General features: G+C 48.5%; 1 protein-coding gene across 2 annotated transcripts in view; it reads left to right on the forward strand.

Annotated features, from left to right (window-relative positions):
- XPOT (exportin for tRNA) overlaps positions 1 to 26,682 on the forward strand; it is a 464,061-nt gene that overhangs the window by 281,323 nt on the left and 156,056 nt on the right. The window lies entirely within an intron of this gene.

Below are 26,682 nucleotides of genomic sequence, written 5' to 3' on the forward strand. Positions count from 1 at the left end.
GTTTTCTTAAGAATACCTCAAGAAGGTGGGGGGGAAATGAAGTTGACCGTTTGAGAATACATAATGCCATATGTGAAATTTGCCTGATGATGATGATGATGATGATGGTATCATCTCAGTGCTGTCTATTTCATTGTTTGCAAAATACAGATACATTAAAAAAAAGTCTACTTAAGAAGAAAACATATTTTTTAGGTAAAATATTTGCTTGCTAGAAACATGGATAACTTTAGTGTATCTACCTCTGGCTAATGACATCTGGTAGAACACACCAAAAGTACTATTTGCATTAGACATAATGCTTGCAAATCTTACCTTTTCCAGTTTTCCTAGCTGCTTGGTGCACACTGTCTTTAAGCTGTCCTACTTTCATTAGTACCTTCATGCCAAAGTTTGTCTTACGTTGTGTCTGTTATAGTCACGTCTCTTTGAAATCAGTACATAAGGTCCCTGCAATACTAGTCATCTGAATAATATGCACATAATTTGTGTTTCAGGCAGTCTGTTTGCTCTTTATACTTTGATGCACTAAGATGGCCCCTGTAAAGATGTTCCCATGTTGTAAAGCATTAGCTAGGAATGAACCCTGATGCGGCCTGTTTTGTATCGCCATCTTGGAGAGCTGACCTTATGTCCCTGTCGAGCTGCATTCTTTATTTATTCCATATGTACTGTGCATTTCATTGCTGCACACGTTTGTAGTGGCAAAGGTTTCCTGGTGCCCTGTGTTCTGGATGGGGTTTTTCCTAGGTGATAGTAATGTGGCATGTACTCCCTTGGTCATAGACCTGCATTATATGCAATTCAGATAATCATTTATTTTTGTGTGGTGCGCTTTGTTATACGTCACCACCAGCTCATATTTCCATAATTGCAAGTGAGGGTGATTTGATTGTTCGTATGCTCTGCACTCTCATATCACCTAGTGTTGAATTCAGAATATTACAAGTTGGTTTATTATTATGAAATCTGTTTATTGGCATTTCGTTAATATAGACATAGCACATGGTATATATGAAATATCACACAGGCAATGAATCAGTCACTCTGATTAGTCCCCACCAGTTGTGGGCATGGCGAACAACAGGGTCAAGCGCTGCCCACATGTGCTAAGCAAGATAAATTTTGTGGGTCTCCGGCCCACCGCCCTTATCTAAACAGTTCCATGAAACAATAAAAAGAAAGAGGCAAAACAACAGAGGCCCCAGCACAACAGCAGCAGCGGGTTCGGTCTTTTACCATATGATCCCCAAGGTACCTCTCCCGGCCCGACTCCCCCCCCCCCCCCACCCACCCGCTCCCCACCCCCCCCCACCCACCCGCTCCCCACCCCCCAGTACAAACAAATCCATTAATGGCAATTTTCAGTGTCAGCACACGTCCCCGGTTCAGTAAGGGCCTCCGCAACAGCCCCCATGTTGGACCCCCGGGACTCACCTCCGTTCCCCCCCTCCTCAGGGAGTGCCTCCACAGTGCTCGTCCCACAGAGCCCCAGGGCATCCCCATCCAGCTGCATCAGGATCTGCAAGTGTGTGCCCCACTGTTTCGCTATAGGCGTGCGCCTGAGGCCCAACGTTTCTTCCCGCAAAAGGCCCGTACCCTCCGCCCCCGCCCACACCAGTAGGGAACTCCGCCAAGCTTGTGCTCGGGGGGGCTCAGCTGCCTTCCAGCGCTTGGTGAGCAACCGCTTTGCCACCACCAAACCCAGGTCGAAGAAGCGAGAGGCAACCTTCGTGGGGGGAGTTCTGCGACACAGGTGCAGCAAGCAGGCCGGCCATTCCCGCGGCACCAGTGGGCCGGCACATTTACTTAACGCTCCATGCACCGTCCGCCAATACGATTCTAGCACCGGACAACTCCACAACATGTGCACCAGCCCAGCATCCAGAGCCTTGCAGCGTGGGCAGTCTGCATCCGCGCGATGGAAATATCGAATTATAGAGTCAGGAGTGAGATATGCTCTGTGTAGTATAAAGTATTGAATTTGGCGAAACCGCAAGTTTCTGGGAACCCGCGTTGGCCCCCGTAGCGCATCCCTCCATTCCTTGTCAGCCATGGGGCGATCCAAGTCCGCCTCCCATTTACATCGCAAAGGAGACAGGTCGGTCGCCACCTGTGTACGCAGGGAGGCCGCGAACCAACGGATCATGTGACTGCCCCGTCCCATGACATGGAGGTATTGCATCATGAGGTGCTGTGCCGGTTCTTCCTGAAGAGCCCCCCACCGGCTCGTCAACGTCGTGACCAGCGAGCGGTGACAAAGGAATTGGCCGACTGGTAACCCCGTCTCCTCCACCAATTGGGAGAATGGGATAAGCGCACCATCGCGGTAGAGGTCCCCCAATGTGCAGATGTCCGCCGCGTGCCATTCCGTAAGTTCTGTCGAGCGCAGTATCCCCTGCCCACTAGGAGAACCCTCAATCGGCATGGCGGGAGCGTAAGGGACACTCGACCGGGTCAAGTAAAGGGCACGCCGATAGCATTTGTAGGCCACTGCCACAAGGAGGGGACCCGGCTTGACCACTCTGGCCGTCGGGTGGAACGACGCAATGATATCCGCCAGGGGGAGAGGTGGCCCCGCGGACGCCGTATCATCACTCTCCCTATCGGCCAACCACCTGGCCACCCACTGCAGCTGCGCTGCTATGTAATAGTGCGCAAAGCACGGCATCGCGAGTTCCCCTTGACCCGTAGGAATGTATAACTTCGCTAGTGCCACTCTGTGATGCGCAGTACCCCACACAAAGTCCTGGAGTGAGCGCTCCAGGGTGGCAAAGAAGGAGGCCGGGATGTAGATCGGCAGGTTAGCAAAATAGTAGAGGAGCCTGGGCAGAGCCACCATTTTGACCAAGGCAATGCGTCCTGTGACCGCGAGAGGGAGGGTACCCCAGAAACGCATCTGGGCCCTAATCGCCGTTACCGCCCTGCCCAGGTTGCCCTCCACCAGGTCAGCTGGTTGCCTATACACTTGGATGCCCAGGTAACGAAAAGTGTCCGGTTGCCACTTGACGGGCTCACCCCCAGGTGATACTGGGGATCCAGAGCATCAGCGCTGAACGGGTAAAGGCACGATTTGGCCGCATTCACCCGCAACCGGGATAGCGCAGCAAAGTCCGTTAGGATTCGCTCTAGGTCCCCGGAGATGTTCGCCACGTCTTTAATGAAGACTAGGAGGTCATCCGCATATAAGGAGACCTGGTGCGTTGCGTCGCCCATGGGAATGCCGTCCGTCAAAACCTTCCGTAGGGTGGCCGCTAACGGCTCTATGGCAAGCGCAAAGAGGAGAGGCGAGAGAGGGCACCCCTGCCTGGTACCACGGCCGACTGAGATGGCATCAGAAATGTATGGGTCAGTTCTCACCCGAACCACAGGATTCTTATAAAGAAGTGCCGCCATTTGAAGGAACCCGAGGCCTAGTCCATAATGCGACAACGCTGCCACCAGGTACTCCCATTCAAGGCAATCGAAGGCCTTTTCAAGGTCCAATACTAAACAGCCCGCTCGCGGCCAATGATGTGCGCCATGTGCGGCAACGCGGAAGAACCGACGGAGATTAAGCAAGGTGCTGCGCTTCGGCACAAACCCATTCTGGTCCCTATGCACCAGCACAGGTACAGTGGGGGCCAGCCGCTCCACCAGGACTTTGGCCAGAATTTTATAATCGGTGTTGAGGAGGGCGAGGGGGCGATAGGACCCCAGGTTAGTAGAATCACGTCCTGGCTTGGGTAAAGAGATCAGGTAGGCCTCTCTCATGGAGGCGGGCAGGGTAGCCTCCTCAAGGGCCGTGAGATATAACGTGTGCAGTCTGGGCAATTATAAGTTGGTTTATGTTGTAATTGTTTCTGGTTCAATTGTTTGTCAAGGTGCACAGTCAGACCAGCTTGACAGCGGAGGAATTAAAAATACATGTACCAGAGAAGAACATTTCAGGACATTGAAAACTTTTTGGACTTTTGGGACAAACAAATGCATTTTTTTGCTGAAGAAATTGAGGTGGCTACAACTGGGTGTGGGGTTTTACATTGAGCCTTCTAGAATAATCAGTTTTGATGCACAGAAGCAGAGACCATATACAGTCTTTAGAGGGTTGTGACAAAGACTTTGATCTTAAAGGAGAGATGACCTTTAGAGGGTCTACCTCAAAATGAATTTGGCACCAGGAACTGAAATAGCCTCAAAGAGAGGAAATGCCTTCATGAACGATTGACCTTGAAAGGAAGATCGACCTTGAGGTGTAAAGAGCACCAACAAAAGCATTGAGGAATGTCAACCTTGAAAACATAGATGATTCTCAAAACCAAGAGAATTCAAGAGCCACATCACCACCTTTGACCTTGAAATCGAAAAATGTTTCAGAGCCAAGCAATTGTTGACCTTGAAACACGAGGCAGCACCAACACACAGAGTCATCAGCTAAAGCAACACCAGAATCCAACATTACACAAAGAGATTCATATAGATCCTGATGCATGACACGTTATAGCACAATCACCACAAAGACAGGTGGGGTACAACTATAGCCTTATAACCTTACCTTTGAGAAGGCGTTTGTACCTGAACATAGAGCTTACACTATACCTATAAAATGCAAGCCAGAAACACTGATTGCTCACCACCTTCTCAAGCACCATATAGGGATCCACATTCAGACACAGAATGAGACTGGGACAATGAGGATATAGAAAATTACCAACTAATAGAACTAAAGAAAGATAAAAAGTGGGAGAGGTTCCTCATCCCCTCAACAAACTAGAATGACAAGCTGACATTGACATTAATCCAGTCAAAGCATCCCCTCTAGATGGAACATCAAGATAACCATGCCATTAATCATAGGGCTACACACCATCACGGAGTTACTGTTCAAATAGAAGAAGAAACTTTTCTAATCGAAACCTTATCTAGAGCACCGAGAAAATTACCAATCACTACCCATGCTCGAAACTGTGCTTAACCTACTCAGTAAAGACCTGGGTGGCATCCCCTAGGATGAAGAGAAAGTTTAAGCCAGCCACACACAACCTACTTTACATTAGAAGTCATGTGCCAACAGGTTTCCTAGTTTAGTTCTCCACACAGTAGGAAACAAGCTCTTGTGCAGGACAAAAACAGCGCTCTACTGCCAGGCAAGACATGCAGAATGCTAAATGCAGCAGGGAAAGAGTTGCTGCAGAGGCCTCAAGGCAATGGCACTTTGCTAATTCGCAATAGCGCGTAAGTTGCATAACATTGACCAATGTAAATGTAAATGTATGTGTCTTGTAAAGCGCACTGCTGCCCTGAGGCGTCGTGGCGCTGTAGACCGCTGGGGAACCCGTCCTGGCTATCCCTGTGAGATGGTACCTCCAGGGTATCTCCAAGGTGAAACCAGGCATCCCCGGCGAATGTGGGGGGCCGTTGTGGAGATGAGGCAAGCTTAATGCCCAGAGTTGCCGAGTGTGTTCCTGGTTAGAGTAGGTACCGAGGCGAGAATTATCAAGTCCGTTTTGACCTTGGTCCACAACCCTGCCGCGTCGGGAATTGAACCCTGGTCCCTGGCCGATTCTCTGCTTGCGGATCTGCCGCCTCTAACCAGTGAGCCACACCTCTCCACCAATCCACCAATGGGAGAAGATGGAATATCTGCCATAGCAAGGAAGGCCCAAGGCATTGTCTGGTAAGGCTAAACTATCACAATGCTAGCATTCAAAGGCCTGGAAATAGAGCTGAAACTGCAGTTAGAAAAATCAACACTGGTGTGGTCATTAGAAGAAATGCCTTGCTGCTAACAAAGGTATAATTCACCACTGGAAAATCCTTTATTCTAGAGGTCTTGTATGGGTGGTGCGTAGGCTGGATAGTCTCAGGTTGGTCTTGGAAAAACGTTTTCCAATGCAGCCTCCTAGTTAGGCTATAGATTCGAATTTTAGTTTCAAGATAGGTAGTATTTTGTGTAGGGACAATTTTAAATCTTTTTGAAGTGCTGCAATTATTTGTTTGGAATTTCCATTTCTCTTTGTTAAAATCTAAGTTTCTTTTGTTGGTTTGATTTATTCTATTGATATTTTCAATTAATTTAGAAATGGAGCTTTTGAATTTAATTTTCCCTAACAAAGGGAATCTTTTTTCCTAAGGTGTTGTGAGTCTTAAGATATATATATACAAAATGGTAAAGAAATTTTGAAATAATGTGAAGATAAGTGATGAAAATGTTTTAAAAGAAATAAACTGTTGAAAATCCAGTGAATAAAACAGAGCCTACCTCATTTCATAAAAGGAGTTAACCAACGTCACAACAGACGTTATTGGACATAATGTGTTGGAATATTTGTTTGGTTCTAAACTGGATGAGCAGAGACTGCAAAGTTTATTGGCTGGTCCACAACAATATCCCTTCTCGCAGGGATATATCACATAGCTCTCCACCAACTCCATGACCGCTCTCTCAGACATGCCAAACCTACCAATATCAACTGCAGCAGAATCCTATCAAAGCGAAAATGCCCACTCTATGGGGACCATGCCCCCCAAACTTTAACTTGCTTTTTGGCACAGCCTCTCCACTTGTATATCTCCCTTTCAGCATTATAACCGGTGTTCATACATTTCCTCCAAGTAGCCAATAGGGGCAGATTTGGTGACACCCCAGCGCTGGGCAATGTCTTGTTTAGTTACCAGATATTCAATACTGGCAAACAGCCTATGGTGCATAGTTTCAACTGACCCATCCATTATCCCAATAAGTACTACTCTAGCTCCGCCACTACCTGCAATGTGCTTGTAATCTGTGCGTGCACTGAGGCCCAGTAGACTTTTATAACCGGGCAAGACCAAATAACATGGTAGAAGGATCCTATGGGATCACCGCAACTAGGTGAGCTTGCAAACCCCATCCTCCTGAGCCCATCTGGGCTATAAAATATTCGGTGAAAATGGAAAAATGTAATGAGCTGGAGATTAGAGGGTATGGCCAGTCTGTGAAACACCATCTTTGCAATCCACCAGTCCTCATCATCTAGCGCTCCTAAATCAGACGTCCAACTTTCTCTGAGCTTTTGTGAGAGGGTCTGGGGCTAATGCCAGGGCATTTCCTGACTATACCGATTACTTCACCTTAATGAGAAGTGATCGGTATAGTCTGGAAATTCTGTGGTGACCCAAAAAACTCATTGTCACTTTCACCTCCAGGAGCTGAGCCTCTGGGAACTTCAGAAGGAGCTCTTTATACATATCAAGGGCATGTTGCACCTGTAGGTATATGAAGATTGACTCAGACCCTCGCTGTAGGGCGATCTTATAATGTCTCAATTAGAGCAAGAAATCAGGGCTCAAAATTCATTTGTTCGAGTATTTGAAATAAGAATGGCAATGGACCTTGTCAAATGCTTTTTCATAATCTATGATGAGGAGGGCAGTGGCCTGATAAGCGGTCAGTCGACGTAGACAATGGTGTGTGTTCCTGCCAGGCATAAAGCCATTTTGATCCTCGTGGATCAGTGTTTGGACTAAGACAATTAACTGTGTGGCGAATATTTGTGCCAAGATTTTGGATTCAATATTAAGCAAGGAAATAGGCTGGTAGGAGGCACAGAGCGTTGATGGTCTACCTGGCTTAAGGAGGGTGGTAATAGTGGCGGACCGAAGATCAGGGGCAAAGGTCTTGTATGGCCTGGCTCATCAATAAAGGGGAGAAAGCAAAAGACACAAAATTGATGGACGGAATGCAGAACAAATCAAAACATTCACCCCCAGTCAAGAGATCTGAGTTAAATCCATCATTCTTTTGCTCACCATGCCACCCGACTTTAGATCTGGCCATATGCAAATCAGTCTTGACACTGTGCCTCATGGGAACAGTCCAGCCCGTACTGGGGGAGCAGGTGGTGGGCTAGGAGGGGGAGAATCTCTCTAAGAACTCAGTCTGGAAGCCATTTGGGCCTGGTTTTTTCCCTGACCACGTAGCATAAATGGCGGTTTGCACCTCAGTTAGTGTAAATGGTTTGTATAGTGTATTCATTGAGAGTGTGACAATGGGCAGGTTGGGAGGCTTGCAGCTATTGGGTGAGTATGTTCTAGCAATGGGGAAGGTTTGTGGCTATAAAGTGAGCGATAGTATGTTGCAAATGTGTCTACGATTTCAGTGGGATCATGTCCCTCTGGAGTCTGAATGGCTGAGACAATGCGAGCCCCTCTTGTTTCCGGGGTAACCAATAGAGCAATTTGTCAGCCTTATTGCCATGTTCATAGAGCTGGTAATACGATAGGGAGGTGGCCATGCAGGCCAAATCCAGGAATCTGCACCTCTGTGTCTCACAGAGATCATCTTTGTTTTGCATGTGAGACACCAGTGGTTTTCCCCTGGCATATTGTTCAAGTGCAAGTATCTTGGATTCTAGGAATGTAATGTCCCATTCCCTATCACGTTTGTGCCCGCCAGTGCTTCACCTTGAATGCCTTCCATAGACTCACAGAGGAGGCCACAGTGTGTTGGTTTAAGTCAAAATATTCTTTAATGACAGCTCTCAAGAGGTCTACTAAGAAGTCCTTTCTAAGCCATCAGGTGTTAATTCTCCAAACTCCCTTTGCCTCTGTGTGCAAACTGCATCTCAACTAGGGCGTGATCGGACAGTCCCCTGGGAAGGATATGGGTGGGGTGGACGAGTGGTATGGAGTCTGTGGGCATAAAGAAAAAGTCAAGACGGGAATGCGTCTTATGAGAGGCAGAGCAATGTTTGAATGCAATGTCCCGGTGGTGCCATCTAAGCCCATTGTCCACCAAGCCTAGGTAGTGAGCTCATCTCAGGGTGCTAAAGGAAGGATTTGCAGAGAATGTGTTGAGTGTTCTGTCCATAATGGCATTGAAGTCTCCACTTAGTATGAGGGTACCCGGTTATGTCTACAGTAGTTTTCTGGAAAATATGCCACCGTGGCAGTCCCTAACGCTAGCGGTATAGATACTGCCTATGGTCCACGGTTGTCCTTCTAGCTTACCCTCCAGGAGGATATATAATCCCTGTATGTCCCAATGAGAGGCAACAACGACAAAATGGCATGAGTGATGCAACAGTATTGCTCCTCCTCTAACTCCCCTAATAAAGCCGGCGTGGAACACTTGTGTAGCCATGGTGGGCAAGGAAGGGGCAGTTGTCTCCCATTAGGTTGGTCTCATGGAGCATTAAAATGCCAGGCCTGCTGTTTTACTTGTATCAGGACAGCTCCTCTCTTTATTTTGTCAAGTAGGCCGTTGAACATTCCAGGATAATATTTAACGTCTGGGCCCATCGGGAAAGTGAGAATAATAATTGGGACATGTGTAACCTTTACTCGTGGTGTTCTATTGCATGTACCTTGCGAAAAGGGAAACAGTGAGCAATGCAAAACTATTCAAAGAGGGATAATGAAAACCTCACATTTATCCCCGACTGCCCCACTCCCTACACCCTACACTTCCCTCCTGGAACCATCTGTCGCCCGTCAAACATTGCTAACTATCCCGGAGTAAACAGACAATAAAACATGGGTGCGCCTTGGCTCCCACTCACTGTGGCCCAAATTGTCGTCTGGGTAAGTAGTTCTGGCACATCCAGGTATAGCCTGGTCTGTGAGGGACCCCTGCTGACGTTTGAAAATGGTGAGAGCTGTGATCTCTGGGCATCTTGGGATGCAGAGACTGTTCAGGACCATCATCCCCGGGTTCCACCCCTAATGTTCATGTGCCTGTGAGAGTTTCTGCCTTACATGGACCAATCAGGCCCTTCTCCTGGGACACCATCTACACCAGGATGAGATATGATTAGGTCCATATGTGGAGGCCGCTCTTACAACCATTCCCACGCTGTTGGTGGTCACAAAATAGTGCTATCCATTGAAAGAGCACCTTCAATCTGGCAGGAAAGAGAAATAGGAAGTGCAGGACCATTTTCACTGAGCTTTTTCTCAACCGGCTCAAAGTACTTCCTTTAGGGTTTTGACCGACCTGGTGTAGTCTGGGAAAAAGGATTTTCGAAGAGTCAATTGGGATGTCTCACTTGAGGCACGACGAACGTAGGACTATGTCACGGTTGCAATATTTGAGGAGTCTGGCAATGATGGCCCTCGATGGGACCCCAGGCGATGGCCTCCGTGAGTGTGCGCTATGTGCCCGTGTAGTGAGAAAGCAGGGGAGCACTTGGTAGGCTGGAGCCTCCATAACCAGATTTCGAGGAATGTCTAAGGGTTGGGCTCCTCAGCATCCTCTGGGAAGCCCACAAATCAAACATTATTGCGACTGGCGCATTCCTCCGTGTCGTTGATATTCAGCGCCATCTCAGAATTAGCAGAATGTGGACTGTCCGCTGCAACGCCTGCATTGTGCCTTCTAGAGTTGAAATGTGCCCTTCAGCTTCCGTGACGCAGCCAGTCGTTTTATGCAAGTAATGACTGAGTAGCAAGATGTCTGCCCTGGCCTCTGCAATTTTAGTCTGTAAGGCCAACCTGGACTCCAGGATGTCGAACAGTAGGGCTGCATTGTCCACCTGTTGCCCCTGAGCCACAGTCTCCATGGTCGAGGATTCCAGCATTTTGGTAGATACCATGTCTGGGTGTGGCAGGGATTGGCATAGTTGTCCAATTTCGGATTTGGCATAGTGGTCCAATTTGCTTTGCCTCATGGCGGGTTTATCCTATGCCACTGTGTGAGAGCTGATCAAATTGGGAACTCAAGTCCCCCCAACTGGAGTGGCACAAGCAGCACTAGGGGCAACCCCCACCACATAGTCCTGCTAGAGAACAACCAACTCTGCACTGGGCCTTCCAGACCCGCACTATGAGGTTGCTCTAACAGCCCTACACACACACACATACAGTGCCTCACAAGTGTAGTTGCAGACAGCTGGGTGCAGTTCCTGCGAAGATCTGGCAACCCAGCCAGTCCAGCAGCACCCAGTCAGCGGCCACACGGACCCCGAGAGGCAAGGGTACAAAGTGTACAGTACCTGGGGTTAGAACTGCACTGCTACTAATGTTTCCCGTGGGCCCAAGTACCCCAGAGCTAGCACTGTCCGAGGCCAGCTAGATGCAAGTGCCACCCAGAGACAGCCACTGCAGCACTCTCAACCCTGGGTAGGGCTCACCTCCTCTCGGTGATGCTGCCAACTTCAGGAAGGCAGCAGCAAGTCCCCCTCCCCCTGTGTGTGCTGATGCAGGCCATGGGCCGCCCCCCTCCCGACTATGGCTGCAGCCATCGTCACCGCAAGGTAGGGGCAGCCACAGTGAAAATCCCTCTGGCAAAAAGGCCTTTCCCGTCTTAGCCAGCCGGCTCCAGGATGACAGGAGTTGGAAGGAGGTGGGGCACGCCGACGCTCGGCCCACACTGCTGTGTTCCCAAGCCAGTGCTGCTCTCCTGGGACGTGCTTAGGGCTCCTTCCGCAGCAGGTCAATCCGGGCACCACCGGGAATTCGTGCCAGTGGTCTCAGTCAACAGAGCTCCCGGCTGGGGTCAGGATGGTGGAGCATGTTAGGCACCGGCCAGGAGCTCACTTGGAGTAGGGCCGCCATCTTACCGTTCCAGCCACGCCCCAAGAACTCTATTTTTGTACCCCCGACTACCAAGACTGAAATTGTTTCCACGTGAGTTGGTAGCAATAACCTCAGCAAAAATGAGTACTGGCCACACTACTATTACAAAGAATTTCACACAGTGCCACAAAAATAATCACTAAGACATTACAAAGCCATTCTGAATGCTACTTCCAACCGCAGATTCCTCACCTTTAGATTATCCATAGACACCATACTGGACCTGAAAGATTTTTAAGACTAGCCCCTGTGCACGGGTAGGTGGTGACCTACAGCTCTGCCCCGGATTCTAGTCTCATTCTTACTTCAGAAGTAGTGGATGTTCTCCTTACAGCCAGGCGTCTTTCTACAATGTCTGTTTGTGCTGGATGTTGGGACAAGCTTCTTTCATAGTGGGGCACCCGTAATACTGAACGGTTGCAAACCAAACTGTTGTATTTCTTGTTGTTTGACTTATCTTTGGCTCTGCAAGGACTTGCAGTGGGTACGGTTAAATGTTACCTTTTGGCCCTTTTGCGTTTACCCGACCAACCATCCTTGTACAAATCACCTGTTATTATGTGATTACTCAAGGTTTATCCACATGTTTCCTCCTATACCCTTTGTGATGCCACTGGGCGACCTCAGGTTGGTTTTTACTTTTTGTATGTGCCGCCCTACTGAGCTGTTTCACAGCTGTCCTTTGTTTCCTGACACTGAAGGCAGTCTTCCTTATTTCAATAACTTCAGCTGTTCACGTGAGTGAGCTTCAAGCTCTGCCGGTATAGCCATCCTACACCTCCCTCTTTCTGGCCAAAATGCAGACCCCAGAAAGGTTGAGTTCCCACACCATAAAGGCCAAGGCTGGTACCACTGCTCCGGCATGCGGAGTACCTGTCTTGGATATTTGTCAGGCTGCAACGTGGGAATCAGTGCACTCATTCTAAAAGCATTGTTGCCTTGACAGCCAGGTCCGATGGGAAGAAAATGTTCGCCATTTGGTACTGCAGGACTTTTTGGTCTACATCATTCCACAGACTTACAACCAGGGGAAGTACTACTTGGTGTCTATTCTAAAGATGAGGAATATGTGGCTTGAAGTATCCATCAGAATTCACTTACCTTCGTTAACACTCTTTTTGGTTTATACCCTATCTAATCACAGATTGCTCACTCTCCCTTTTCTTTGGTATATATATATATATATATAAACACTGGCATTGATAATTGTTTTTTTGAGCTGAGAGTCCAAGGGCACAGATAGTGTCATGAAAGAAACTGACTTCATACTTCGATGGTGCTTATTTTAAACTCTGCCTGTCACTTCCAATGAGTAGCAGATTCGACACAGATTTGCACAGAACGCCACCGGATGGCATGCCGGGGCTGTGCTGAAAAATCGTACAGCTCCAGGCTGCCACTTGGGGATATTATAAAGGTGAGGGATCTGTTTTTATCGGTATCCATTAAAAAGACCATTACCGAAGGTAAGTGGCTTGTTCATTAGTACCATCGTTTCTGGTAGAAACTGCAGCGTTAATAGAAAAGGGAGCAATATACAATCTCCCAATTTAAAAGAGAGGATAAGGAGTCTTGCTTCCTAGTCCAAAAGCAGGATCTGCATTCCAGCCAATACTGAACTCTTCTCTTACTTTGTCCTATGATACTCTGCTCGTTACTGAAGTGCCGGGGTAACTCTGAGACTGAGATCCGGCTCTGGTCTTGAGTTAGTGAATTGCAGAATTGGGTTGACTGATACTTGTTTTGAGGAAAGAGTTGAACCATTAAACTTTTGGAGTTAACCGTTGTTTATTTCGGTTTCAATCTGATATTTTGTCATATTAGGGATATTTTAGTTCATACCGAACAAGTTACTTTTTATTTCACTAGTCCACATTAAGAGTGCAGTTCACAGTCGTAGTCAAATTCTTAGTCTAAGTCCAGTTCTTGGCTATAGCCTGTGTTGCTGTAGTTACACATGCTCTGCATTGTCCATGCAGAAGTGTTGGGCTCAGATGTTTGAAAGTTTTTTCTTCAAAGAAAGTCTTTCCTTTCACAGAAGGCACTGTGACTCCACCTTTAGCTGGCAGTGCACATGGGCACCGACTTAATATTTTTTTCTGCCAGTGGGTCAATATGTACCGATGGGGCTCTGAGATTCGTTGTGTCCATCTTGGTTCTTCTGGCCCACATGGTGAAATTTTATACTAATAGTCTGAACCGCTTTTGGCGCCTACACTTTTAGTAACATCCTTTGGAGACTGACCTTAGTTTATCGACTCCCACTTCTAGTGACTCTGGTCCTCTCGGTGGCCATGTGCCCCTCATTTTCAATGACTCATTTGTAGCGAATGCACACAGATGGAACAGTCGTCTTTCCAGAACTGTCCTCCGTGCCATGCACAGTACTCATGGTCTGAACGACACCAGGTTTGTAATTTATGCCTCTTCCCCTGACCATGGCGCTGCTTGTGACACCTTTCTCACCTTCCATTCAAGCGGCTTGAGCACATCAACAGATGCCATGGTAATCCCGACAGCGTCCAAGACATGCTAAATATCGAAGAGGGTGAAGAGCCAGCCCTTTGGGCATTCCGCCCTCCCAACCATTGCCTAAACCAGAGGGAATTTTCTCCTCCGAGTCTGACCAGGAAGAGGAGTTCCCTTTTCCCTCATTTGCCACAGGTCGGTGAACACAGACCTCCGTTGGGACCGGGAGTATTGTCTGCACCAACACTAACAAGTCGCAGAGGCAGAGCACCATTTGTGCATCCCCTAACACATCAACCCTCTTAAGCCCACGGTCCAGGACATCTCTTATCTGACCCATCTGCAGAAATCTGACCTTTTTTAACACTTCCTCAAGGCTGCATTTGGCCACAGCTGCTCAGATACAAAACCGGGAGCATCCTCTCTTTTTCACATCCCTGTAATTAAAGTGTTCATGGAGGGTCTTAAACGGATCATGCCTTCCAGAGTTCCCCTGCTCCGGTGTTAAGTCTCAGTGTGGTCCTTACCAGGCTCATGGGTTCCCCCTATAAGCCCTACACTCTACATTTGTTTTCCTGAAAAGTTACTTTTTTCATAGCTAGTCTTCTCCCTTCAACCGGACACAATAGCAGAAACAGCTCTCCACACCCTAGATGTCAAGCAGGCTCTTATATACTAAATTGACAGAATGCAGCCATTTTGCAAATTCAACCATCTGTAGCTTTTGCAAAACCCCATAAGGTCCAACCTATTTCTAAAGCTGTTTTTTCCAGCTGGATACTTAAATGCGCCCAAACCTGATGTCATAAACTCAAAAGAGCCCTCCATGTTGCCTCCAGGACACATTTTACATGCTTAAAAGCAGCAACCGTGGCCTTCTTAGAATCATCCTGATAGCTGATATATGTGAAGCAGCTACTTGGGCAACCCCTCACACATTCAGCAAGCACTATTTTGTAGATATCTTAGCCAAACAGAAAGCAAAGTTTGTCCAAACAGTCTTAAAGACCTTATTAAAGACATCTGCATAATCCACATGCTAGCAGCCACCGTGGGGGACACCACGTTACAGTCCATGCAGAGTGTGTATCTGCAACACATATTGCGAAGGAAAATTATACTTACCCTGTAAGCATCTGTTCATAGCGTGTAGCGCGCAGTAGATTCACATGCACCCACCCTCATCCCTGGAAGCGTGTGACTTTATTTGCAGGTCTCTTTTATTACTATTGAATTCTCTTTTCACACTCTGTGTGTGCGCCAAACTGCCTTCACTGAACCCTCCATATTATCCCACCTGTTATCTGAAAAACAAATGTAACATCTTCAGCTTGCATTGTGCATGGGCACAAATGGTGGAATCACAGTGCATCCTGTGGCACAAAAGTCTTTCTTGGAAGAAAAACAACTTGCAAACGTCTGAGTATGAAGAGGATATGAATCTGCAGTACTGCATGCTATGAAGAGAGGCAGAGAGGGTAAGCCACATTTTCCGGTCTCTTCCATAATTTCTCAGTTGATTTGAGAATCCCGTATATGGAAGTGAAACAAAGTTTCTATCAGGATCCAGCCTCCAGTGTTTCCTCCCCTCTAATAGCTACAGTTTGAGCTTTTTCTTCTCTTCTACTCCCTCTTTCCAAAACTGTGAAAATAAAAGAGAGAAACCTACCGTCAAACTCCAGCCCTCTGTATCTCCTCAATAAAAGGATTTCCTGTTCTGCCTCTCATAGTTCTATGATATGGACACCCCTCCTTTGCCGTACCTCCCATGTTTGATAGTTGCTCATCTCTGTTGATATCTGCCCTTTTGGTCTCGCCTAGGCAGCGTTGGCGCTATCTCGTCGAGTCCTGCTGAAATTCAGAATATCGGCTTTAAGCTCCGCCCATGTTCCACCCTGTTTATAGGGCTCGCGCCTGCATTGCAGTGCGCAGCACTGCTCACGCAGCAAGAGCCGTTTTGTTTGGGGTTCTGAAAGCTGCTCACACGCTCGTGCGGGTGAGCAGCTTTCTGCAGCTGCCATCGGCTTTTGCGTGCTTTTTAAAAAAAAAAAAAAGCCAGCACGCAATTGGACAAAGGCGGGCGCATGTCCCACCTTTGCTCCACCCATTACTGTCGGTGGCCAGCACGCGCACTAGCGCACGTTCGCTTCGCTGCCGCGCTCCCTAACCCCCGCTCCTCTGTGGTGCGCGCGCACCACTGGTCTTCTGCTGACCTGGCTTCTCCCCCTTCCTCCTCCACCAGTACAGATTTTTGTCATTAAGGCTTAACCCTGGAATGCCTTGTAAACCTCCACAGTGGTGAATCTGGTGTGCCGCCTTTTCTCTGCCTGCTCACCCACCCGTAGGAGTGAGAAGCCCCCCCAACTTTTATGTGTGTGAGTGAAAAAAAGGGTGTCTGTGATGTAGTGCAGAATACTATTATTGCAGAGTCCTTTTCCTAAATATTTTCTCCCCTTCCTTCTGGGTTTTCATTCTGCTGTAAAACCCCTGAGATGTTCCCACACATTAGATAAGTGGCTGTTACTACATGTGGAAAAAATCCGTTTTTTTCTTTTATGGATTTAACTTTAATCTGATGTTATTGATCTCTTTTTTGTGAACTCGTTTTTACTTTTTTAATGAGTGAATGCCTCGATTTACACGCATTGCCATGTGAAAGCCAAGCCTGCTGGCTTTGTCAATGCCTATTTATAGTTAGAACGGTGCTGTGCTGTTCGCTGTTGGCTTCAAACAAGTCGAGTCCGTTCATACATAGGAGATGTTCAAAGCCACTGTATTTTAAGACCGTCATGCTGTTGACTGTGACCGCAATTATTTGGCTGTTTTTCATAATTCTAACAAAAGTAACCTAATGCGCATAAACAGACTATGCAGGTGTGTGGCACAATTCAGAGGTTGTTTCATACGCACTACGGCTTGCTCCGTGCACACGTAACGCTTAGGAAGTACTCAATCCGAGCCTGGCACACACTGGTCTGTCAACAGGACACCTGAACAAGAGCACTTGAGGATACGTCCAGCGCCTCCCACGCAAAGGAGGAACCGATGACAAGCGGAACAATGTCGCGCGCCCTGGGGGGTGTTTAAAGAGCGGCTGAGAGCCGGCCTTCATCTACGCGATTAATCTTCTTAGTCAAGTCGTGGACAAACATGGCACTGCAGTGTGAGAACAAATACTCCACTGTTCGATGATTGTTGTAAAGAATAGGGAAACATTGTCAGGTTATAGAAGACTGCACACTTCATTTATGACAGCCTGCAGTGATATAAACTTTAATATAGTCGTCGGCTCAACATCCAGTGATTCTGGGCAAATCACGTAATCACCCTTGCCTACCAAAGCAATGAATGTGTGTGTCCTTGTGTAAAGCAACTGGTGCTCATGTAATGTGGTCCAATACCTTCGGGTCGCGCTATATAAAACAGAAAAAAAAAGTAAGCAATCTAACCCAGAAGGCGACCAGAAAACACCACCAACTAGCCAAGGAGAATGCGACCAGACCACAACACCAGTAAAATATCATCAAAAGCTGAAGAGGGTCTGACCTGCGGCAAAGGCACCGGAACCAGTTGGAAAGCCATCATATTGCTCAAAGCGCTAGAATATGCGCTATACGAATGCCATTAACATACCATAGAAAATTAAAACAGCTAAGGGCTCCTCACTGGACTCTAACTTCCAAAATGTAAAAACGCGGTTATTGAAATTCACGATGTATAAAACAGTTTGCATGTTTTTGTAAACCTATGTTTTTAAAAACTTGTAAAGAGTATGAAAAAGTAAAATGAATGATTGAAATTCGATCGGAAGAAAGCTTCCATGTTGACTAATTAAGTACCATACGTAATGTGTGGTACGTGTGGAAAACGCTCTAAATGTTTGAAGCATACTGAAGTAGAACGTTTCCTTTATGAGCAGGACGGTCCGCTAAAAGTGCACGCAGTGCACCATTGCCAGCTTCTTGCAAGTCTTTCATTTATGGCGGCGCAGGGAACCTGTCCCCCTGAGGATACGAAGGGGTCAGTCACTGGTGAAAGAGACAGGTCAATTACTTTTGAGAAGACCGGTTTTAAGAAAAGAATGTGATGACATCTGAGAAGGTTTAACTGAGACAGGGCTTTAAGTGAGATGAAAAAAATGGGGGGTCTCTCAAAGGTGTGTGGCCAATGTAATTAAGGGCGTGGCTTAAAAACACCTAAAAATCTGTGCTTAGCATAGTGTGCTGCCCGACTTCTATTTTGCTGTTTCTATCATTTCATCCAGATATATGATACAAGTAGGACTATAGGCTTTGTCAATGGTTGTTAGTTGCATACGATAAATAGGCGGCAACTATGGCTTGTATATTAATATTGAAAAAGCTTCCACTTAAAGCCCTTGTGACAGACTACGACAATGTTGCTGCTCCTGAGTTTCAAAAAGAGAAGGGAAATCCAGAGAGAAAATGATTTCCCTTCCCCTACAGTGCTCACCTGGCATGACGTCATGCCGTAACTTCTCCAGTGTGAGCACGCGCACATCGATGTGCCTGCTGTCTCGAAACGGGTCTCTATCGGGCTCGGTTTTGTGCCTTGGCACTTTTTTCCGGACTGCAGTGACAGCAGACTGCTGTCACTGCAGTCCGGGAAAAAACAGACCACCTGTGCCAGGGGACAAAACAGAGCCCGATAGAGACCCGTTTCGAGGCCTCCTTTAAACAAGCATTTGCAATGCAATAGGTCTCGGATTATTAAAGTTTGAGCTATTGGTGTTGCATTATTTAGCAATGCCAAATAGCTCAAACTTTAATAATGCGAGACCTATTGCATTGCAAATGCTTGTTTAATTGGATCCTTTGACTGTTTTGAAAATGCTTATTTTTCTTTGCTTAATTTGTTTAGTAGTCCCTCCTTTTCTACTGTTGTAACCTCCTAAGAGGAGTGCCTGTTAAATGTAATCTTAATCACTATGTTTTATTTACAGTTTGTGAGCACTGTTTTGTTAACTACTTTTTCGTAGCTGGTGTTGCAGGCACGACAGCTAAGCACTTTCCTGACCTGTTGTTTGTGTACTTTGAGTTGTGTTTTTTTATATTGTTTAGGTTCCATTTGCGTGCGTTGCTCAGTAAAAGTGACTACAAGGCAACATTCTATGTTTTTTTCCCGTTTCTTTTTTTTTTACAGTGGGGCACGCCGCGCTTCTTCTTTAACAGTGGTGGGCGTGCACCTTTTCTTTTATTGTGCGCAGCTCGCCCAACTCTATTTTTGCAACATTATATGTCACTGGCAAAAATTCTTGGCCCTTAGTCTTGTGTACTGTTGCTGCTGTTAAGACTTGGAAGCGCCCTTAGTTGGCACCCTTTTGTGTCCGGGAGATATACAAGACACCGCAAAGTAAAGGCAGCCGCCATCTCCTGCCAAACCAGGAGGAGAAACCCAGGGTGGCTCAGGGGCAGCGCAGTAGAGGGAGGTCAGGTCAACACTCGTTGTAGCTGGCCTGCACGGGCAATGCTTGTGGCTCTGTGGTGTCTAGCGAGAGCTCTGTATTGAGTCAGAGCACCAAATAAGTCAAGACTGCTACGCCCTTCACCACAGCGAGTGGACAACAGCGTCAGAGAAGCAGCACACCCCAGTTGCACCCCATGTCGGACGGTACTTAATGGCTGTCATTAATTGCTTACGTTCTGTGATATCAGTATCATAAAATTGCGTTCGAGGCATGTGGGCTGCTGAATTCATATCTGTGCATAGATCGCCGCCTAGTGTTGGGTCCGGATGTTTGCACGTTGTTGTCCTGGAAGAGTCTTCGAAGTATCCTTGGATAGGTGACTCCTCCCCTGGACTACAGTGCGCATGGACATCCTCTCCATCCTCAGATTGTTTTTTTCCGCCATTGGGTTCGGATGTGCTATCTTAACTCCAGTTAGGAAAAAGTTAGTCGAGGCCAAAAGGCCTTTAGTTCGCGTCGGTACTGTTCACTCGATCGGTTTCGACCCTACCTGTTAGCTTACTAACTTCGGAAACAACTTTTCGCTTTTTACCTGACCATCGACGACACCGACGATGGAGTCGAGGACACCATTCAAGAGGTGCCCGGTATGCAATGCGAAATATCCCCATATCGACGTCCACCCGGTGTGCAACAAATGCTTGTCGCCGGACCACGACGAATCGACATGCATGGCCTGTGCCCGGTTCCGTTCCAAGAAGACTCTACGGAATCGTCGAGCGGTAAGACTCGAAGCGCAGCACGCGGCACCGGCAGACATCTTCAACGCCGAAGATGTCGAGGAGTTGGAAGTCCTACCCTCCAATCCGGGTTCCGAACATGACTCCGGTTCGGACGACGTCGACGAATCACTCTTTCGCAGAGATGAAGACAACGCCGAGGTAGGAGACGACGGTGAGGCCTTAGGGGCCGAAGAGAGTAGCTCCAATGACGAGCAAGGCCTACCCGTTCAGACTGACGAGGGCCCAGTGCCATAGTCTATGGCTCCGGTCGAGGGATCGCCTTCGGGCCTTACCCGAGACCTATCCCGCGGTTCTTCGGCCCCGCCCTCGGGCCCGGCCTCGGACGTTCAGCGGCAGCCATTATTACCTACACCGGCTGGTTTCCCTTCTACCAAACCGAAACCGAAAGCTGCACCGGTACAAATGAAACCGAAACCGAAAGTGGCGCTAGTCGGATCGAGGCCTTCCACACCTTCGACGCCAGCGACACGCATCGGCACCGAGCGCACCAAGCGAGACTTCGGTGCCGAACTTGAAGCGGCCGACGCCGGAGTCGGCATTCGGAAAAAGGCCCTCGGTGCCATCAAACCTGCTCGTCTCTCGGCGCCGACGCCATCGACTCCTAAACCAAAGGTCATACCACCTGCTGCGTCTCACGTCGCTTCCACGGCAACACCGAAGCCTCCTGCATCGAAGACGTCGACGGCCATTTCCGCCCTGGGCGCTAAGTCCTCGAAAGCGCTTCACGCGCGAACCGTTGCAGCACAAAGCAGCAAAACCCAAGCGGTCCTCCAGGACACATCGGGCTCCGGCCCACTAAAAGCTCAAACAGCCTCTTCGGCGCCAGCCAACATAACTTTTGGCCTGCCGCCATCCACGATCCCGAAAATGTTCCAACTCAGGACACGGGTCACCCACACCACGGTTACACCTGCTGAGACGTCTCCGTCACGTTACATCGACGCCAACACCGGCAGGATGGTTATCCATGACCGGAGGATAACTTCAGAGCCACCCTTGGACCCTTTCAGGATCCCACTAAAGAGAAATCTGCCTGTGGACTCAGAACCTGTGCTTTGCGAATCTTTCGACTCGCCCTACCAAGACCCACTATCATTCTCTCCCACACACTCCGACACGGATGCGTTGGCAGACTATATGGATGACCAAGTCCCTTACCACGGAGACATGGACCCTGATGACCAACAGGACCCTGATCAAACTTGGGGCGACCCTGCAGACCCCAGTGCACCTCTAGATGCACAGGACCCTCAACTTTATGGAGCGAAAACATCTCCGACAGAGGACACTGCAGCGTTCAACGCTCTTATTGAACGTGCTGCAAATAATCATGACGTGCAGCTTCACTCTGACACCGTGGAAGACGACTTCCTTATGGACACTTTCGCTTCCTCGGAAAGGCATGTAAAGACTCTGCCCATGCTGAAAGGAGTCCTCAAACCAGCCAAGGACATCTTCAAGGAACACACCAGGGCACGGGTGATAAACCCCAGGATCGACAAAAAGTACAGATCAGCACCTGGGGACCCTACTTACATCAGAGGCCAATTACCTCTCGACTCCATTGTCGTTGCGAATGCTCGCAAGAGGGCACACTCGCAATCAACAGGTGACGCTCCTCCCCCGGACAAAGAGTCCAAGGTTTTAGAGACCTCTGGCAAGCGAGTTGCCGCACAGGCTGCCAACATATGGCGCATAGCCAACACTCAAGCGCTCCTCGCTCGCTACGATAGAGCGCACTATGATACAATGGAGCAACTACTCCAACATCTCCCTGACCAGTTCAAAGAAGGTGCAGAAATTCTTATCAGAGAGGGACAGCTACTCACAAATGCTTCCATCAAGTGTGCACTAGATGCCGCAGACACGGCGGCCAGGGCCATAAACACAAGCGTCATGCTGCGACGACATGCCTGGTTGCGAATCTCCGGGTTCAAACCTGAGGTGCAAAATTATATACTGAACCAACCTGTCAACCCCGACTATTTATTCGGGCCGGAGGTTGACACGGCCCTTGAGAAAATAAAGAAGGACACAGACACTGCAAAGTCCATGGGGGCTCTCCAGACTCAGTCCTTTCGGAGCAGCTCCTTTCGTCGCCCCGGAAATAGGGGAGCAGGTAGAGGGCAGGGGTCACAGCAGACATACAGCAAAGGCAATACCCAAACCACCTACGATAAAAACACCCGGGGTGGATATCGTGGCTCCAGTACAAAGGGCAGAGGACGCGGCTACGGCAACACCAGGTCCTCCCCCAAGAACAAGCAGTGACGCCCTCTCCCTTCCTCCCGACCACATAACACCTGTCGGGGGAAGGCTACAAAGGTTCCTGTCCACGTGGAACTCCATCACCACGGACAGGTGGGTCAAAGATATTGACAAATACGGTTACTGTCTAGAACTAACCTCCACTCCACCCACAATACCTCCAAAAAACCGTCCTATGTCCTCAGAGCACCTAACGCTCTTACAGCAGGAGGTGCACAGTATGCTTCTAAAAGGCGCAATAGAGGTCGTACCCGTCCAAGAGCAAGGTACGGGGGTGTACTCCCTGTACTTTTTAATACCGAAAAAGGACGGGTCACTCAGACCTATATTAGACCTGAGACCCCTAAACAGATGCATTCTTTCCGAGCATTTTCACATGCTCACTCTACAGCAAGTCCTCCCGCTGCTCAAGCAGGGAGACTTTCTGGCCACACTGGACCTCAAGGATGCGTATTTCCACATACCCATTCACCCATCACACAAAAAATACCTCAGGTTCACTGTTCAAGGGCAGCACTACCAGTTCAGAGTCCTTCCCTTCGGCGTGACAACGGCACCAAGGGTGTTTACAAAGTGCCTAGCTACTGTGGCGGCACATCTACGGAGGCAGCACATACACGTCTACCCTTACCTGGACGACTGGCTCGTTCAAGCAAAGTCAGCCCAGCAATGTGCCAGCCACATGTCCCGCACCATTCACCTCCTTCACAGTCTGGGGTTCTCACTAAATTACCCAAAATCCCATCTACAGCCCGCACACGTACAACAGTACCTAGGTGCGACTATAGACACTCTGGCGGCCACAGCTCAGCCAAATTTGGTGAGAATCAACAGCATGCAAATGCTGATTTCAAAGTTCAAACCTCAACACTCCCTTCCGGCGCGAGTGTTCATGCAGTTGATAGGCATGATGGCCTCCTGCATCTTCATAGTCCCACACGCGAGACTACATATGCGCCCGCTTCAGGAGTGCTTGGCACGTCAGTGGAATCAGGCTCAAGGACAATTGAAAGACCTAGTGTTGGTGAGCGGTCGGGCATACAACTCTCTGCATTGGTGGAATCCACAAAACCTTTGCAAGGGTCGACCGTTCCAGGAGCCTGTTCCACAAATAGTACTGACAGCAGACGCGTCTCTCCAGGGATGGGGAGCTCATGTACTCCACTACACAGTGCAGGGACTATGGACGACACAACAGAAGAAAATGCACATCAACCTTCTGGAACTGATGGCAATCTTCCTAGCCATGAAGGCATTCAAAGTACATCTGTGCAACAAGGTCGTGTTGATCCGGACGGACAACATGACCGCAATGTACTACATACAGAAGCAGGGAGGGACGCACTCTCCACAGTTGTCTCATCTGGCTCAGAGCATGTGGAAGTGGGCCATTCAGAGGAACATGTTCCTCATGGCGGAACACCTCCCCGGCAAGGACAACCAAATGGCGGATCTGCTCAGCAGACACAGCCACCAGATGCACGAGTGGGAGTTACACCCATCAGTACTCCAGCCGTACTTCCAGCAGTGGGGTCATCCAGAGATAGACCTGTTCGCCACAAGCGAAAACGCAAAATGCCAAAGCTTTGCCGCCAGGTTCCCACATCCGCAGTCGCAGGGCAATGCGATATGGATGAACTGGTCCGGCAGATTTGCGTACGCTTTTCCCCCAGCACCGTTGATACCGCTGGTGGCTCGCAAACTCAGACAACATTCCCTGACACTCGTCCTAGTTGCTCCTACGTGGGCACGCCAGCCATGGTACACCACCTTCCTCGAACTTTCCGTGGTGCCGCATCAAAGGCTGCGGATCAAACCCGCGCATTTGACGCAGAACCATGGAGAGATTCAGCACCCAGATCCGCAACAGCTGAACCTGGCAATCTGGCTCCTGAAGTCCTAGAGTTTGGCTACCTCAGCCTGCCACCTGACTGTATGGACATCATCAAGGAGGCCAGAAGGCCCACTACAAGAGCTTGCTATGCAGCCAAATGGAAAAGGTTTGTTATTTACTGCGGTAATAATGACATTAACCCGCTGGACGCATCCATCCAAAACATCATTTGTTACCTCCTACACCTATACCGATGCAATCTAGCGTACACCTCTATACGTGTCCATTTGACCGCAATATCAGCCTATCTGCAGACCAGGCAGCACCTCTCTCTATTCAGAGTGCCTGCCATCAAAGCATTCTTGGAAGGACTCAAACGAGTTATTCCACCAAGCCACCCACCAGCTCCAATGTGGAACCTCAACCTGGTCCTCACACGCCTGATGGGTCCACCCTTTGAACCTCTCCACTCATGCGAGATTCAATTCCTCACCTGGAAAGTAGCCTTCCTGGTAGCGATCACTTCTTTACGAAGAGTTAGTGAACTCCAGGCACTAACAGTTCAAGAGCCATTTATACAGGTTCATGCCAACAGGGTCGTACTACGTACCAACCCCAAATTCATGCCCAAGGTAATATCGCAGTTCCACATGAATCAAACTATTGAACTGCCCGTTTTCTTCCAAAACCCACAAACTGTCGCGGAAAGGGCACTCTACACACTAGATGTAAAAAGGGCCCTCATGTATTACATCGACAGGACCAAACCCTTTAGGAAGACAAAACAACTGTTCGTTGCCTTTGCCCCACACCACAAAGGTAACGCCATCTCCAAAGCAGGGATAGCCAGATGGATAGTTAAGTGTATCCAAATTTGTTATCAAAAGGCAAAACGCACATTAACTATTCCCCCACGAGCCCACTCAACACGTAAGTTAGGGGCCTCCATGGCTTTTCTAGGAAATATTCCCCTGCACGATATATGTAGAGCAGCCACCTGGTCCACTACACACACGTTTACCAAACACTATTGTGTAGATGTGCAATCAAAACAGCAGGCAGCTGTAGGACAGGCTGTTCTCAAAACCCTTTTTCAGACCGCTGCAGCTGGCACTGGTAGCCGCCGCTAATAGAGGGCACTGCTATACATTCTATGCACAGATATGAATTCAGCAGCCCACATGCCTCGAACTGAATATGCTACTTACCAGTATGCATCTGTTCTTGGCATGTAGGGCTGCTGACATTCATATCGCCCTCCCTCCTCCCCGGCGCCTGTAGCAGCTGCAGCTCTCAGAATTACTGTAAGCATGGTCATCACTTTCTGTATCTACTCCATCACTGCCACAATGGCGAAAAACAATCTGAGGATGGAGAGGATGCCCATGCGCACTGTAGTCCAGGGGAGGAGTCACCTATCCAAGGATACTTCGAAGACTCTTCCAGGACAACAACGTGCAAACATCCGGACCCAACACTAGGCGGCGATCTATGCACAGATATGAATGTCAGCAGCCCTACATGCCAAGAACAGATGCATACTGGTAAGTAGCATATTCATTCCCCCTACTCTAAAAAGTGTTTCAACTACTTGTCTTGCTAAGGAAAATAAATATTCCTGTGTGCATGCTTAGATGACTCTTGGTGCCCGGACGGTCCCAGGAGTCGCTCCCAACAGTTTGAAGACAGCCAGCCTGTTGCGCACGACCGTCCCATCCTCCTCCCATCCCCCATTCCTGAATCAACTAATTGGCATTCAAGGAGGAGGAGCTGGGAGCATTCCTCCCTCTTCGTTGTCTTTTCCTCCGTGGACAAATACTTTCAGAGCAAAAGTAGTTACAAAAAATGTGTCCGGATACCTTGCTGGTTTGCTAGGAACTTTTATTTCTTTACAAACCATACCTCACAGGAACTTGGGAGTTACTTACTCTCCCCATGCTGACCCTCCTACCCCTTCACCCCTCCCACAACACTGCTTGCCCGCCCCCACTACCACCCCTCAGAGCACAGGCGTGAATATTTGGCGACATTCCACGTAGGTCATAAGCTTCTACACTTTTTAAGTATCTTGCCCACCCACTAGCAGACATGCAGCTTTTGTCAGATGAGCACGTTACTTTTAGTTTATGCGGCAACATTCCTGACTCCCATTCCTGCATGGCATCTCTCCATTCACACACACTCCATTGCAGCACTTTTCCCTTGCATTATTTATTGGTGTTTAAAGGCAAATGGAACAGGACGTTCCACTTCCGGCCCTTTTCTGTTGTGGCCGCTACTCATTACGTGCCTCCAGACTCAGGTGGCAGCCTGTTGAGCGATTGGGTTCATATCAACCCAAAGAG

Source organism: Triturus cristatus, chromosome 4_1, assembly GCF_964204655.1.
Source record: "Triturus cristatus chromosome 4_1, aTriCri1.1, whole genome shotgun sequence".
NCBI classification, from domain to species: Eukaryota; Metazoa; Chordata; class Amphibia; order Caudata; family Salamandridae; genus Triturus; species Triturus cristatus.